Source organism: Cervus canadensis, chromosome 2, assembly GCF_019320065.1.
Source record: "Cervus canadensis isolate Bull #8, Minnesota chromosome 2, ASM1932006v1, whole genome shotgun sequence".
Classification (NCBI taxonomy): domain Eukaryota; kingdom Metazoa; phylum Chordata; class Mammalia; order Artiodactyla; family Cervidae; genus Cervus; species Cervus canadensis.
In genome coordinates this window covers 111275064-111288787 of record NC_057387.1, presented here as the reverse complement: position 1 = coordinate 111288787, position 13724 = coordinate 111275064, and the positions used below count along the sequence as shown (strand labels likewise).

The 13724-nt window shown below is 46.4% G+C and overlaps 1 protein-coding gene across 8 annotated transcripts in view; it reads left to right on the top strand.

The window, feature by feature from the left end:
- Nucleotides 1–3440: 3440 nt before the first annotated feature.
- COL6A3 (collagen type VI alpha 3 chain) overlaps nt 3441–13724 on the top strand; it is a 90349-nt gene continuing 80065 nt past the window's right edge. For all 8 annotated transcript variants that reach the window (XM_043462073.1, XM_043462072.1, XM_043462071.1 and 5 more), the window contains exon 1: nt 3441–3663. The gene's annotated coding sequence lies outside the window, so the exon portion shown is untranslated. The remainder of the gene's footprint in view (nt 3664–13724) is intronic.

The following is a 13724-nucleotide window of genomic DNA, read 5'->3' as shown; positions in this document are numbered from 1 at the left end:
CCATCCCAACGCCTCTGGAAGAGGCAGCTTCCAGCAGCTGGGGATAATCCTTCAAGGAGGGTGCCATGGCTAGGGCAGCTGTCCTGGCCTCGGAAGGGGTCTGGGAGGGGGCTAGCGCCCCATTCTGTACTGGCTGCCAGGGAAAAGACCAGCCTAAGCAGCAGAGAAATCACCACCCCCCCCACCCCACACCCCTGTCCGCAGTATCACTCCAGTGCATCCTCACGCTGGGTTCTAACTACAGTGGAGCCTGGGAAGCAGGGGTTGCAAGTTTCTAACTTGTGCAGAAGAAGGGAGGAGGTACCAGTGCTGGTTCAACACAGCATTTATGGGGAAACTGGACCGTGAGATTCGGTGACTTCTGAGTTTCCTTGGGGGGCTACCAGGCCCAGACCCGGGACCGTCAGTGTTGTGGTCAGTGCTGACTTCTGGGATGGTTTTGTCTTGGAACCAGGTGGCAGGAGGAACTGGTCATTTCACTGAGAATCCCAGATCCCAGTGATTCAGTGAGAAAACCATAGGAGCCACAGTGCTCTCTCTGGTGAGTGCCTGGGAGGATGTGGGAGGTTTTCCACCAAAGGCTGCCAGCTTCCAGAAGTTTCTGCGACCACAGGCTCTGTTGGCAAGGGTCTAGATTGTCAATGATTAGTTACAGTTAAATATTACGGAGACCTGGTTCTGATTAAGCAGTGGTTTTAGTTTCTTTAATGCTTGTTCTAAATGATGTTTGCCATTGCCGTTTAAATAATGTTGATAGTCATTCCTAATACCAAGGAATGTGTATTCTCTGTGATTTTGAAAAGAAATAGCTGTATTGGTATTTGAAAAAAGGAACGACTGAATAGGGACACAGAGGCCACACTTGTTCTGCAAACCTCTCTAAGGGGCGCTACTTGAGACAGAAATTTGTGAGCAAATGTTCCCTTATTTGCAGCCCATGATGTGCCTTGCAGAAATGGTTCCTGCATACCCGGCCAATGAAGTGGCAGCATGTGTCCTGGTCCATGGGTCCGAGTCCATGCCAGCCCCTCGGAGTGGGGACACTGGTGGGACATGTGCTCTCCTGAGTGGGAACCCTGTCTGCCCACACGTCACGTGGGCCGTGTTGCTCCTACTTGGAGCCCCTGTTCATTTCTTCTTCCCCTGCAGGAGACGGGCAGGGAAGCACCTCAGTCCAGGTCTTCGTCTCCATCCTGACATTCTTCCACCAGAGCCCCTGGGTGTAGAGAAGGGGTGAGCCTTCTGGTGGGTGAGTAAGGGGGCCTCTGAGCTGCAGGAGGACGGTGGGCACCGTCTCTCCTGTACCATCTTCCCTTCCTCCCTAAATGCAAGAAATCGTCTAGAAAGGAGTTAATGATACCTTGACTCCCCAACCTTGCTCTGGAAGGATCTCCAAGTGAAAAGTCTCCTTCAGATGTCTCGCTTGCTCTTTTTTAAAAACTTTTTAAAATTGAGGTACGATTTAAAATGTTGTGTTAGTTTCAGATGTACAGTAAAATGAATCTGAGATATACATACACACACACACACACACATAGCCACTCTTGTTTTTAAAGGAAAACAGTTGTTTTTAAAAAAATTATTTTATTTTTAATTGGAGGATAATTGCTTTACAATATTGTGTTGGTTTCTGCCACGCATCAACATGAATCAGCCTTAGGTGTACACATGTTCCATCCCTCTTGAAGCTACCTCCCCATCCCGCCCCTCTGGGTCCTCACAGAGCACTGGGTTTGAGCTCCCTGAGACATCCAGCAAATTCCCTGTGGCTGTCTGTTTTACACATGGTAATGTGTCTGCTTCCACGCTGCTCTCTCACATATCCCACCCTCTCCCTCCCCCACCGTGTCCAAAGGTCTGTTCTTCATGCCTGCGTCTCCTTTGCTGCCCTGCAAGCGCGATCATTAGTGCCATCTTTCTAGATTCCACACACATGAATTAATATACAGTATTTGCTTTTCTCTTCCTGATTTCCTTCACTCCATGTAAAAGGCTGTAGGTTCATCCGTCTCATTAGACCTGACTCAAATGCGTTCCTTTTTATAGTCAAGTAATATTCCGTTGTGTAGATGTACCACAGCTTCTTTATCCGTTCATCTGTGGATGGACATCTAGGTTGTTTCTGTGTCCAAGTTATTGTAAATAGTGCTGCAACAAACACTGGGGTACATGCGTCCTTTTCAATTATACTTTTCTCAAGCTTTATGCCCAGCAATGGGATTGCCGGGTCATATGGTAGTTTTATTCTTAGTTTTTTTAAAGGAATCTCCACACTGTTCTCCAGAGTTGCTGTATCAATTTGCATTCCCACCAACAGTGCAGGAGGCTTCCCTTCACTCTTTTTTTTTAGATTCTTTTCCCATATAGATCATTACAGAGTATTGGGAAGAGTTCCCTATGCTATACAGTAGGTCCTTATTAGTTCTCTATTTTGTATATAATCATGTGTATATGTCTGTCCCAATCTCCCAATTTATCGCCTCCACCCCCACTCCCTGGTAACAATAAGTTTGTTTCTGCAGATGTCTCTTGATATTTCACATGACTTCTCAGCAGGGTCACGTGATGGGTGGGCAGTAAGAAGTTTAGGGCATCCACAGCCAGAATTCTGATCTGAGCTCTGCTACAAAGCCAAGTTCTTCCATCTGTCAAATGGGACAATAATCTCACTTAAGCAAGCATGATCTATATCTGTTTAAAAGGTGGGGTTGGTCTTGATGCAAGAGATAACTCGTATCAATGCGCTGTGAACTGTACCAGCTTTGTAGAAACACAAGTTCTTTCTCAAGGGTCTTCCTGTACATCTGAGCATGATAACCCTTCTTGTTCCCCGTGTGTGTCCTGGAGTTGGGACCATTAGCTTTACAATCAGAATCATTATATACAGAATGACCAAAAAAAAAGATGTAGCCTTTTTTTCTTGCCTTTTCACTGGCAAACAGAGCTTTGGTTAGCCGAACGCCAAGGCGATTTTAATGGCTGGTTTTTTAATATCTGAAAGGGGAGGTTATTAGGAGAAGTCTCAATTCAGAAACTTCAAGAAGTGGGAGGGTGTGGTGAGGGTGGACGGGGGAGACTGCATTTCCTGTTTTCCTTTCAGATGGTGTTGGGAAACACTGCTGGAAAACCATGGAGACCCATGAAAAAAATTCCAGAACTCATTCTCCTTGCGGCCGCCGGGGGCCCAGCCCCAAAGGTGATGAGTAGAAGGGGTGGTTTTTTTTTTTTTTAAAGAGTTGGGGTTTGCAGGCATCCAGCTCCGGGCTCGTGGGGTGAAGACAGCCTTCCGAGGTGACATCAGCTTGTGGTCCAGGCCAGAAGCAACAGAGTAGGAGTCTGGTTTTCATTTACAGTGTTGGGGCAGGCCCGCTGGGGAGGGGGAGAGGAGGGGGCGGAGAAGGGAGGAGGAGGAGCTGGAGGCAGCCTTGACTGTATCCCTGGACCCCGTCCAGTTTGAAGCTCAGTCCTGCACCAAAGGCCGCTCAGTTCTCCCGCGCGCCAGCCTCCTGTGAAGCCCACGAGAGCAGCTTTCCGCCCGCCTGGGGTCCCCCCTCTCCTGCAGAAGGGAAAGGAGACGCAGCCCGTGGGGGAAACCATGCGTCAGAATCGCACATAATTGAATATCGAAGCCCAGGGACGCAGGCTTCTCCAGGTTTGCTCAGGGTGAGTGCCCCTTCGCCCCTGTTCCCCGGTTTCGGGTTTGTGGCCAGGGGGAAGTGCTTCAAACCCCGCTGACCGCGTCTCGATGGCTCTCCAGTTGGCGCCCTGGGAGTCTCTTTGCTGTAGGAGCTGTGGTCTCTGGAAGCTCTGGCCGATTTTTTCTTTCTCCGTGTGCGCCGCCTGGGTCTTCCGCGGTGGGGCTGAGGGCTGGGGCTGCCCTGAGTCCTGCAGCGCGGTCTGTCCTGTCCATCCTTCTCTGCTTTCGGGCTCAGGGTTTATTTTATTTGACGTTGCCTCCTCCTTGAAAGCTCAGCTGGAATCTGAGAATCGGCTTTGTTTGCAGAAGTGCCTGTGCAGGGATCCCAGAGTCACTTTGGGGAGACTCTCCGAGGTGGCCGGTAGGGTGGGCTGGTTGAGCGCCTCTGTCGCCCACCGGGGGACGGGGGTGACTTTGCTGTCCAGGCAAGGGGCAGGTGGAGGCTTCCTCAGTTCTCACCATAAGGACTCCATCTTTTCAGGAATCTGAAGTCACTGCTGGTGCCTTGGTCCGCTCTGGGGTTGCCTAAAGGAGCTGCCAGGGTCAGAGGAGGAGAAGGAATTTGGTGTTTGGGCAGCAGGCCCGGTGGATAAGGCAGGGCCCCTGGGGCCACGAGCCGGCCTGTGCTGCCCATATGCATGGCGCGTGCCAAGCCCAGAGGCCCAGGGCCTGTTCCCCGGCTGGGAGGGTGGGGCCCCGGTCCTCTCGCCCAGGAAGGAGAGTGATCCCTGACAGTCACCAGTCTACTCTGGGGACCTGTGTCAGAGGCTACTGTATGCAGTGGGCTCCCTGGGAGGGCCCAGCAGAGTCCTGGGGGCTGTCAACAGAAATTGGCATTTCACAGCCAGCTCGAGGAGTGAGTTGAAAGGCTGGTCTAGACCCCAAGAACAAACTGCTCTAGACGCAGGGGAGTGTCCTCCAGCCAGTGGGGACTCAGAGGAGCCGGCCCTTGCCAGCCACTTCTCTTGCTGAACGCAGCTAACTCTGCACAAGAACCACTGGGTCCCACAGCTGCAAGGGTGCTCGGACCCCAAAGGGAGAGACAGTTCTCACTTGGGGATCCCCCTCTTCCTAGGGGGCCCATTCCTGTACCTTCAAAAAACTGAACAGAAATGACTTTAAAATCCGTTTTTTTTTTTTTGCTTCCCAAGCAAAATGTTATTGAAAACCAGCTGGTTGTTGGATGGTATTGGAACTCCTGAGTTCTTTAGCTGGGCTAAAGAGAAAGGAAGAGGTTCTTGGTCGGGGGCGCTGAGGTGTGGTTCCCTGGCTTTAAAGATGTTCCCGGGCTCTGAGATGCTCAGTTACTTGCAAGGCTGTGGCATCAGTAGGTGGCTTAGAGGGCAGTCCAGTCTTTACCATTTCAGGAAGGCAGATGGCCCAACCGTGGAGGTTCCCAAACTAATTTGCATCGTGATTTGAAATGTGCCATTTGATTCTGTTCTCCCGGAAGATAATGCCCTCCTGTCATATTCTACGAGAAGTGATGGGGGAATTGGTGTATGCTCCCCAGGGTTCTCCCAGCTAACAGGGAAAGAAGTGCCAGGCGAGAGAGCTGGTCCCCAGAACAGACCTGGGCTTTGCAACCAGAGCAGCTGAGCAGGCTTCCTGCATTCAGGCCACCTCTGGGGACAGCGCCCAGAGGGATGGGACCTGCATTCTGCTCCGTTCCTGCGTGGGCTTTGCTGAGAGTGAAGGCGGAAGGGTGGGAAGGTGATGGGTGTTTGTAGGAATTCAAGATCTGGGAATGATCACGTGGTCTCAAGCTCTTTGTTGAGGCAAGGGTTTTCCGTTACTATAATGTGTATTTTTTTTTTCTTTCTCCACTCACAGCAGTGAGAAAATCATTAAGAAGATCCTGGGTGGAGAGGAGGCTTGGGGAAGAGTCCCATAGCAGGGTGGTGAGGGTGGCCTTTCTTTTTCCAGTGAGGGATATGGAGGGTGTGGCCACCCCCACCTTCCTGGGAGGTGGCCGGGGAAGCCTCTAGAATGTTAGCCCTTGGCCCCTGGCTTTTCCAGCACTTGGGAGGGTGTGTGCCCCACCCCACCATGCTTGTGGCCCTTACAGGGTGGGATATATGGTGAATTTCCAAACTGGGGGTCTTCAGGATGCTTTTGATGTCAGATAAGCATCTTTCTGAATAGGAATTATTCTTATTTCTGCACCTCCCTTCATTTTCAAAGTGTTAAGGATTCACCGCTTCTCATTCTCTCATCATAAGTGCCTTTTGTGATTTTGTACCTTAGAACCTAATACATCACTGATGATAAAGTAGAAAGAAACCCCTCTATTCAATGGACAATGGATGATGGGTTTGTGGCTCCAAGGAGGCTCCGCATCTGACTTTGATTTTAAAGTCAGCTTGAAATCAGACCTCCTGCCTTTTGAAAGTTAGTAGAGTTTTGCCCTGGAGGCTTCATCCATACTCTCACTCAACTGGTTAAAGCGTCTTTGTTATTATCCAGTTTTATGTGAAATTCCACGTTTAGGATTTAAAATCCACTAGGAGGTCCCGAATTCGCAGGAGGCTATCCTGCCCACATGTTAATCACTTTAGGCAAACATTTCACTTGAAAAGTAGTCCTTGTCAGTTTCCTTTTTGGAAGAACCCGGGGATTTGTTATCTCTTACAGAAGAATCTTGGGCGGGTTCCCATCTGAAGGGGACTTTCTGTCCCGGTAGCCTTTCCACCAAAACCTACAGGAGCGAACTTTCCACGGTGTCTTTGCTGTGGACAGCAGGCTGTAAAACCCACACCACTGCTCTGTAAATAGCTGAAGACCTGAGGAGCGGCCTGGCATTTAAAAAAATCCTATTAGCAGCTCTCACTAAGGAAAGGAACGCCCAAAAATGATGCAGGTTTTTAAGCAGGGAAGCTTAAAAAAGTTCCTGCTTCTTCAGACAGTCTTGGGCTGTCTTCATCCACTTTTCTAGATACGGAGTCTCTCTTTCCAAGCATTTGGGAGATAATCCTACCCTTTCAAGAAAAAAAAACACTGTCTCCTCTGAACCATGGGTGATGAACATCTCAAATTCAGGGAGCACCCGCAGGACCTCGATTTACAAAGAGGAGTTCCTTTGGGGAATTCATTAATTTCTGAAAACGTAATTTTAGTACCTTCTGGCCTCATCTGTTTCTGGAAGGACATGAAAAGGTGAATTAGTGTCTTCCTCCTGGGATAGCTTTTCCTGAACGTGCATTCTGTTTTCTGTCCTCTAGAGGGCGACGCATCCCGCTGAGCCCTGCGCAGTGCAGGGAGTCTGGGGGTCGCAGGGAATCTGTTGAGTTACATCTCAGCAGAGCTCCTTTGGTCACTTTAGGACCCATCTAGAGACTGTTTCAGTACCTGGTTTTTAAAAAATGTGACTAATATCTGAAGTAAGTGTACGGTTAGAGTGTTCTCTTTAGAGGTGAACGGCTGCTTGCGGTAAAGCAGGCTGCATTCTACCTTCACGCAAGGGCGTTAACCAAGTAAGAAGTTTTAGAGGAAACAGGTTACTGGTATCTACTGAGAAAAAGTCTAAATTAACACGGCGGTGTTTGAGAACCCAGTCTGCTGTATCCGGGTAGGATTTTTGAATTTTAGAAATAGAAGGGAAGTTAAAGCGGAACTAACCCAGTAACTCCCAAACTTTGGCCCATGTGTCTCATATTCCTTTAAGCTTAATAAACCCCATTGTGCTCCAGGGCGTGGAACTTTGGGGTGGGAGGAGGGGACAAAAATGACTAAGACTCCAGCCCTGCCCTCGCCTTAGGGCAAATTATTGACTTGGCAGGCTATTGACTTCCGTTTGGCTACTTGAAATATCCCCAAATTACTACCTTGGTGGATGTTCTACCCACACCCTTGACACCTCAGATGAAGAAATGGAACGCAGAGGGGTGAATTGCTTGTCTGAGGTCCCAAGAGCATTAGTTGCTCGGTCGTGTCCGACTCTTTGCCACCCCGTGGATTGCAGCCTGCCAGGCTCCTCTGTCCATGGGATTCTCCAGGCCAGAATACTGGAGTGGGTTGCCATTCACTTCTCTAGGGCATCTTCCGATCTGGGTCCCAAAGCAGAATCAGCATTTCCTGGGCATGCCAGTGTGTTCTTACAGGTGGGTATTGAGGACCAGGAATAAAAGAGAGAACGTATCTTCAGGAGTACATTTTGGAGTATCATGAGAAGAAAGGTGCTTTTTTTGGCCATTGACCAATCTTTTATAGAGTATCATATTTTATTTAGCAGAGAGGTAATTGTTTAAAAAAAAAATCTGAAAAGAAGTAAAAAAAGCAGAAAAATAGGACAAATATGAAAAGTTCTGCCAAGCCCTCTCCCGAAGGCTGTTAGTCTTTCGTTGGGGCCTGGCTGCGTTTCACGTAGTGTGATCCTGCTGTTCTCCTGAATTTTAAGATGTTTCATGAAGTACAGAGAAACATCTGCAAGATAGGTGTGGCTAGGGAAAGGTACGAAAGGAAGGCCTTCAGTCCAGTCCACCTGGTTCGGCCCATACCTTCGGTTTTCACGGACCCAGGGCATCGAGAATTGGCCACTGGAAGGGCGAGCTTGTGAACTGATTTAATTTCAAATGCAGAACTGAAGAGCAGCTGGAGATGACTCAGGTCTCAAGAGAAGCCATTCCAGGAAACGGGTTTTCTCTTCTGCAATCCTCATCAGTTGATTCAGCAGCGCAGAGCCAGCGCAGCTAAGCCCACAGACACCCCCAGCCAGCACTTGTTGGGCTGTCTGTCTCTCATGGGGGCAGAAGGAGACCCACCAGCGGTCAGAGCCTAGGGCGACAGATGGAAAAGCAGCCGCAGGACCGCTGCTGGTTAGAGCATCGGGCAGTCAGCCTCGTTCTGCACGTAAAGCTGGGGAGGCTGGGAGAGATGAACTGACCCTTACTGACTGAGATGGGAATGCAGTAGATTTTTTCCAGGCTATTATATTAAATCCACGGTGATAGTTTATCAGCTGCTTAAATTTAATTAAAAAAATACTATTTTAAATAATTATCTAGACTTGAACATGAATCGAATTAGAAAACAAACAAAAATGGTTATGATTCCCTTACCATCTGAGGACATTTTAGCCGTTTTGTTTGAACAGTTCTACAGCGGAACCCCGTGGTTTGGAGAGGCCAGTGGCCCCTAGTCCCTGGCCAGGGCCGGCAGGGAGGACATGCTGGCGTTTGCCCTGGAGCCGACAGCACCGTGTATCATGTGGCAGGAATGGAACAGGACGTTCGTGCAATTCCTTTTGAAGCATCTTCTAAGACATTCTCTTCCCTCATGTTAAATCTGAACTAGTCTCTGCCTAATGCTTATCACTAGCAAGAAAAACCAAGGAAACACAGTGTCTGGCTGCCTCACATTTAAAAGGGTAGAAAGTTATTTACGTGTGCATCGTGATATCTAGCTTTTCCAACCACAGCAAATGTGGAACTTTCTGCTTTGTGTTTATTATCTTGGACCCTAGCAATATGTCTTTAAGTAAATTTCTGAATATCTGGGTGGTTAATCTGGAGGTTCTTCAAGGTGCCTTTATGGGGAAAAGGAAGGTAGCCCCAGGTGGTGCTTGGCAGAGCCTCATGGGAACTTGTTCTGGGAGAAGGTTACCTGTGAGGGCACAGTCAAATCTTTCCTTTCTGGATTGCTCTATTCCAATATATGAGCTGCTGAACAGACATCTTTTTTTTTTTTTTTTTAACAGATAGGCACTTAAAAATTGAAGTATACTGTTGATTTACAATGTTGTGTTAGTTCCAGGGGTACAGCAAAGTGATTCAGTTATACATGCATCTTCTTTTCCATTATGTTATTTCAAAATATTGAATATAGTTCCCTGTGCGTGCACACTCACTCAGTTGTGTCTGACTCTTAGAGCAACCTGGCAGACTGTAGCCCACCTGGCTCCACTGTCCATGGGATTTTCCAGGCAAGAATGCTGCAGTGGGTTGCCATTTCCTACTAAAATAGTTCACTGTGCTGTGCAGTAAATTCTTTTTGTTTATCTGTTTTATCTGTCGTGGTGTGTGTCTGTTCATCCTCAAACTCCTGATTCATGCTTTTCTCCCTTGCTAACCGTAAGTTTGTTTTCTATGTCTGTGAGTCCATTTCTGTTTTGTAAATAAGTTCATTTGTATCATTTTTTAAGATTCTACATATAAGTGGTATCATATGTTATTCATTTTTCTCTGCCTGACTTACTTCACTTAATATGATAATCTTCAGGCCCATTCATGTTGTTGCAGATGACACGATTTCATTCTTTTTTATGACCAAGTAATATTCCATTGAACATATATACCACATCTTTATCCATTCATCTGTTGATGGACACTAAAAGTCTACAGATAGTAAATGCTGGAGAGGGTGTGGAGAAAGGGGAGCCCTCCTACACTGTTGGGAATATAAATTGGAGCAGCTACTATGGAGAACAGCATGGAGTTTCCTTTAAAAACTAAAAATAGGTCTACTATATGATCCAGCAGTTCCATTCCTGGTGCCTATCTGGAAAAGACAAAAACTCTAAACCGAACAGATACATGTACCCCAGTGTTCAGAGCAGCACTACTTACAGTGGCTAAGACATGAACAGACATTGTTTTACATGACATTACCAGGAAGATCCAGAGGTCTTGAATCTGATACTCAGTGTCTGACAAAGACACCAGGAAGTGGCAGTGAGCCCAGGCTGACACTCAAGATCAGAAGAGTTAAGTTTTGCTATCACAGGACACACCTTCAGAGCCTGGGTCAAGTAGATGATTGCTTACAGATGTGTATGCATGGCTAATATTTTCTTCTGTAGCACAATTTCATGGAATGGAAATGCGAGATTCAAACTGTAAAATAAATGGTAAAAAAGAAGCTTCTGATGCATTTCTTTGGAGGGGTCTTCTTACAGTTGTTCCAAATTGTTTGCTTTTGAAAATTCCCCCAAAGCTCTTTCAGGTAGCAATACTATGTTAAATTCCACTGTCCTCCCTCCCTAACTGGAGGATCTAATAAATCCTCTTTCAGCCTCCTCTCTGGGACAAGAATTTTCCCCAAGATTCAGAGAATAAAGAGAAGAAGAAAGAGAAGAAGGACAAGAAAAAGAGAGAGAGAGAACTAGGGTGCTGCAAGCTGGAGAACCCTGGGGTTTGCAGAAATGTGACTTTTCATCTCACAGCAGATGGCAGGGCTCTCTGACTGTGGTCTTCCACTGTTTCTGCAGCTCCCACATAAAATAGGACAGTAAGGAGTTAATAGAATGCTAGAACTTGATAGGAGGACCAGCCTGGTTTTAAAAAGCAGTGCTTGGAGAAGACTAAATAAATGACTTCAAAATGGGAGCTCTGGATACATTTAAGTCTTTGTTGGAAAATGATTTCCTTGTGTGCATGTGTGTGTCTCTTTCTTAAAAAAGATTTCCAGACATGGAAAATGAAAAAGCTTTTGAGTAGACTTAATGAAAATTAATTTCATGAAATTGCAAAATAGCTTGGGAATGTCATTGTACTCTGAATGCAATTTTGAGTTGAAGGGCCATGGAGAGTAATCTTCATAATGAGAGGTGTCTTTTTAAGTTTCAAGTGGACAGCTATGAAAAGGAAAAAGGCGTCTCAAGTTCTTTTTAGAATGAGACCAATAAAAAAAAAAAAAAAGAAAAAAAGACTTACTAATGCTCAATAGAAAGATAAGAATTGAATGAAGTCCTATGATTGGATCTATTGCCTTTAGGACATAGAATTATGACACAAAGCTGCATAACATCCCATCCAACCCAAGGGTCTCAGGCAGCCAATTCTGACTTTTATCATATTTGAAAGAACAGCAGCAGACAAATGAATTCTGTTGATACAGAATCTGTGGTTTGTCACCACAAAGAAATTAGGTCTGTTCCCACCCCTGCCCCCCACCAGAAAAGACATAGGGAGTTTCCTTGAGATTGGGGCCAAGTCTGGCACAGACTCTTAGCGTTTCCTGGGTTTCTGCCTTTGGGCTTTGGAAACGCAAACCTTCCTTAGGATTCTGGCTCAATCTTGTTTTTGTTTAAGTGGCAGTGGACAAAACACTTGGTCTCACCTGGATTCAGTTTCCTAGCTATAAAATGAAGGGAAACACGGCCATCGGGCTGTGGGAGGAAGGCATGGGATCCCACCTCTGAGACAGGGGCTTAGCAAGTATGACTTGTGCCCTCTTGTCTCTGTTTCTTGGGGGTGGGAGGGAGAGTTAAAGAAGGACAATGAAGGGCAGGGAGTGGCTGCCTTCTTTCTCCTTATTAAAATGGACAAGCTGGGTGATCATTTGGGGAGATGATGTTTGACATCTTTTAATAATCTAAATGAAAAAAAAAAATCTCCAAGATTGGTTGCCAAGAACTTCAGTTTTAAAAAAGTGGGATGCCAAGACACGATAAACAATAGGAGAGGTTTAATTGCAAACAAAAACATGAACAAACATTCAACAGCTGGGCTAGGCATGCTTGAGCCACATGACTGGCGCCTAAGCACTGCAGCAGGACAAATGTGGGGGAGCTGAAGGCATTCTTCCCACCTGGGAATTCAGCTCAGCCCAACATGTGAGCTCATTAATCATCCGTGGAGCCTGGGATCCTTATCATCCAGCAGACATCTCTTCTGTCTTTCGCTGTCAGGGTTGGAAGAGCATCTCCCCTCTGCCCTCCTCTGCCCTCTCCTCTCCTCCCCTTCTTTTATTCCCCTTTCTTTCACTTTCTTCAACATCTGGGTAGATTTTAGGGAAGGCATTGCACCGCACTGTATATATTTTTCATTTCTTTGTGTCCCAATGAGAAGCACTTCATTTAGAAGTCTACTCTACTAAAGATTAAGATCTCTGAAATAAAAATCTTTACATTTTCAATTTAAAATTCATTTTCCTTAGACAATAAAGTAAGTAGTAATTAATGCCTCAGAAAATCCCCTGGTGGCTCAGCAGTAAAAAGAATCTGCCTGCCAGTGCAGGAGATGTGGGTTCAATCCCTGGGAAGATTCCCTGGGGAAGAAAATGGCAACCCACTCGTTTTCTTGCTGGGTTAATCCTATGGACAGAGGAGCCTGGCAGGCTACGTATAGTCCAAGGGGTCTCAGAGAGTTGCACATTACTTAGCAACTAAACAACAACAACAAATCAGACTGCACAATTATTTTAGAATTTGTCCACAGAGACCCCACCTAGTGTTTAAGATATGACAGAATACATGGGTTCCATATTTAAAAAAAAGATTCTTGACCTATTAGAATATTACAAGTTGTTTTTGAAAGCACAGGCTATATTTCTAGAAAGAATCCAGTAAAATGTAAATAATGTAGGTGGACAATTTTCCCATAAAATAGTTTTCTAGTAGGATGTTATTGCTGATAAAGAAATCTGACGTTCAATTTTAATGGAAGGAATCAGGAATAGCATATGTACGGTACATTTATACATTGATCTAAAGCATATATCCTCAACTGAGAAAAGTCACAAAGACAACAAGTATTTCATGTGCCTTTTTTTTTTTTCCTAAAGACAAACTCAGGAATAGGTCGAGCGGAGCTTGGGAAAGAAAGCTATGGCCGGATGGAAAGGTCTGGAAGATCCCCAGGGTAGGGCATGGGCTTGCGGGGTTTCTAGAGAACACTGGGGCAGTGCTCGGGCAGTGCTGGGACAGTGGCTTGGCGGGTCACCCACAGTGAAGAAAGAGGACCAATCAGCCACGCATGGATTTCTACACTGCCTTTGGGGATTGCCCTGAGCCCCGAGCAAGACTTGATTACGACTTGGGGACCCTGTGGAACAAACTCTTCGGATGCTGGGGAAATCCCTTCCTATATCACACAGATCCCTGTCTAACATGTGTCAACTATTTCAAGTCAAGAAGACTGGGCCGTATTTCTGGAATGTTACCATTATCCTCAGTGGCTGTCACTTCACTGTGGAAAGAAATATGTTCTCTTGATGACTGGCCTTTTGATCATCTTCAGAACCACCTTTTCTTCTCGCTGTTGATACATTTCCAAAAAAGCAGTCGTATTGACGGGAGGTTTTGCATTAG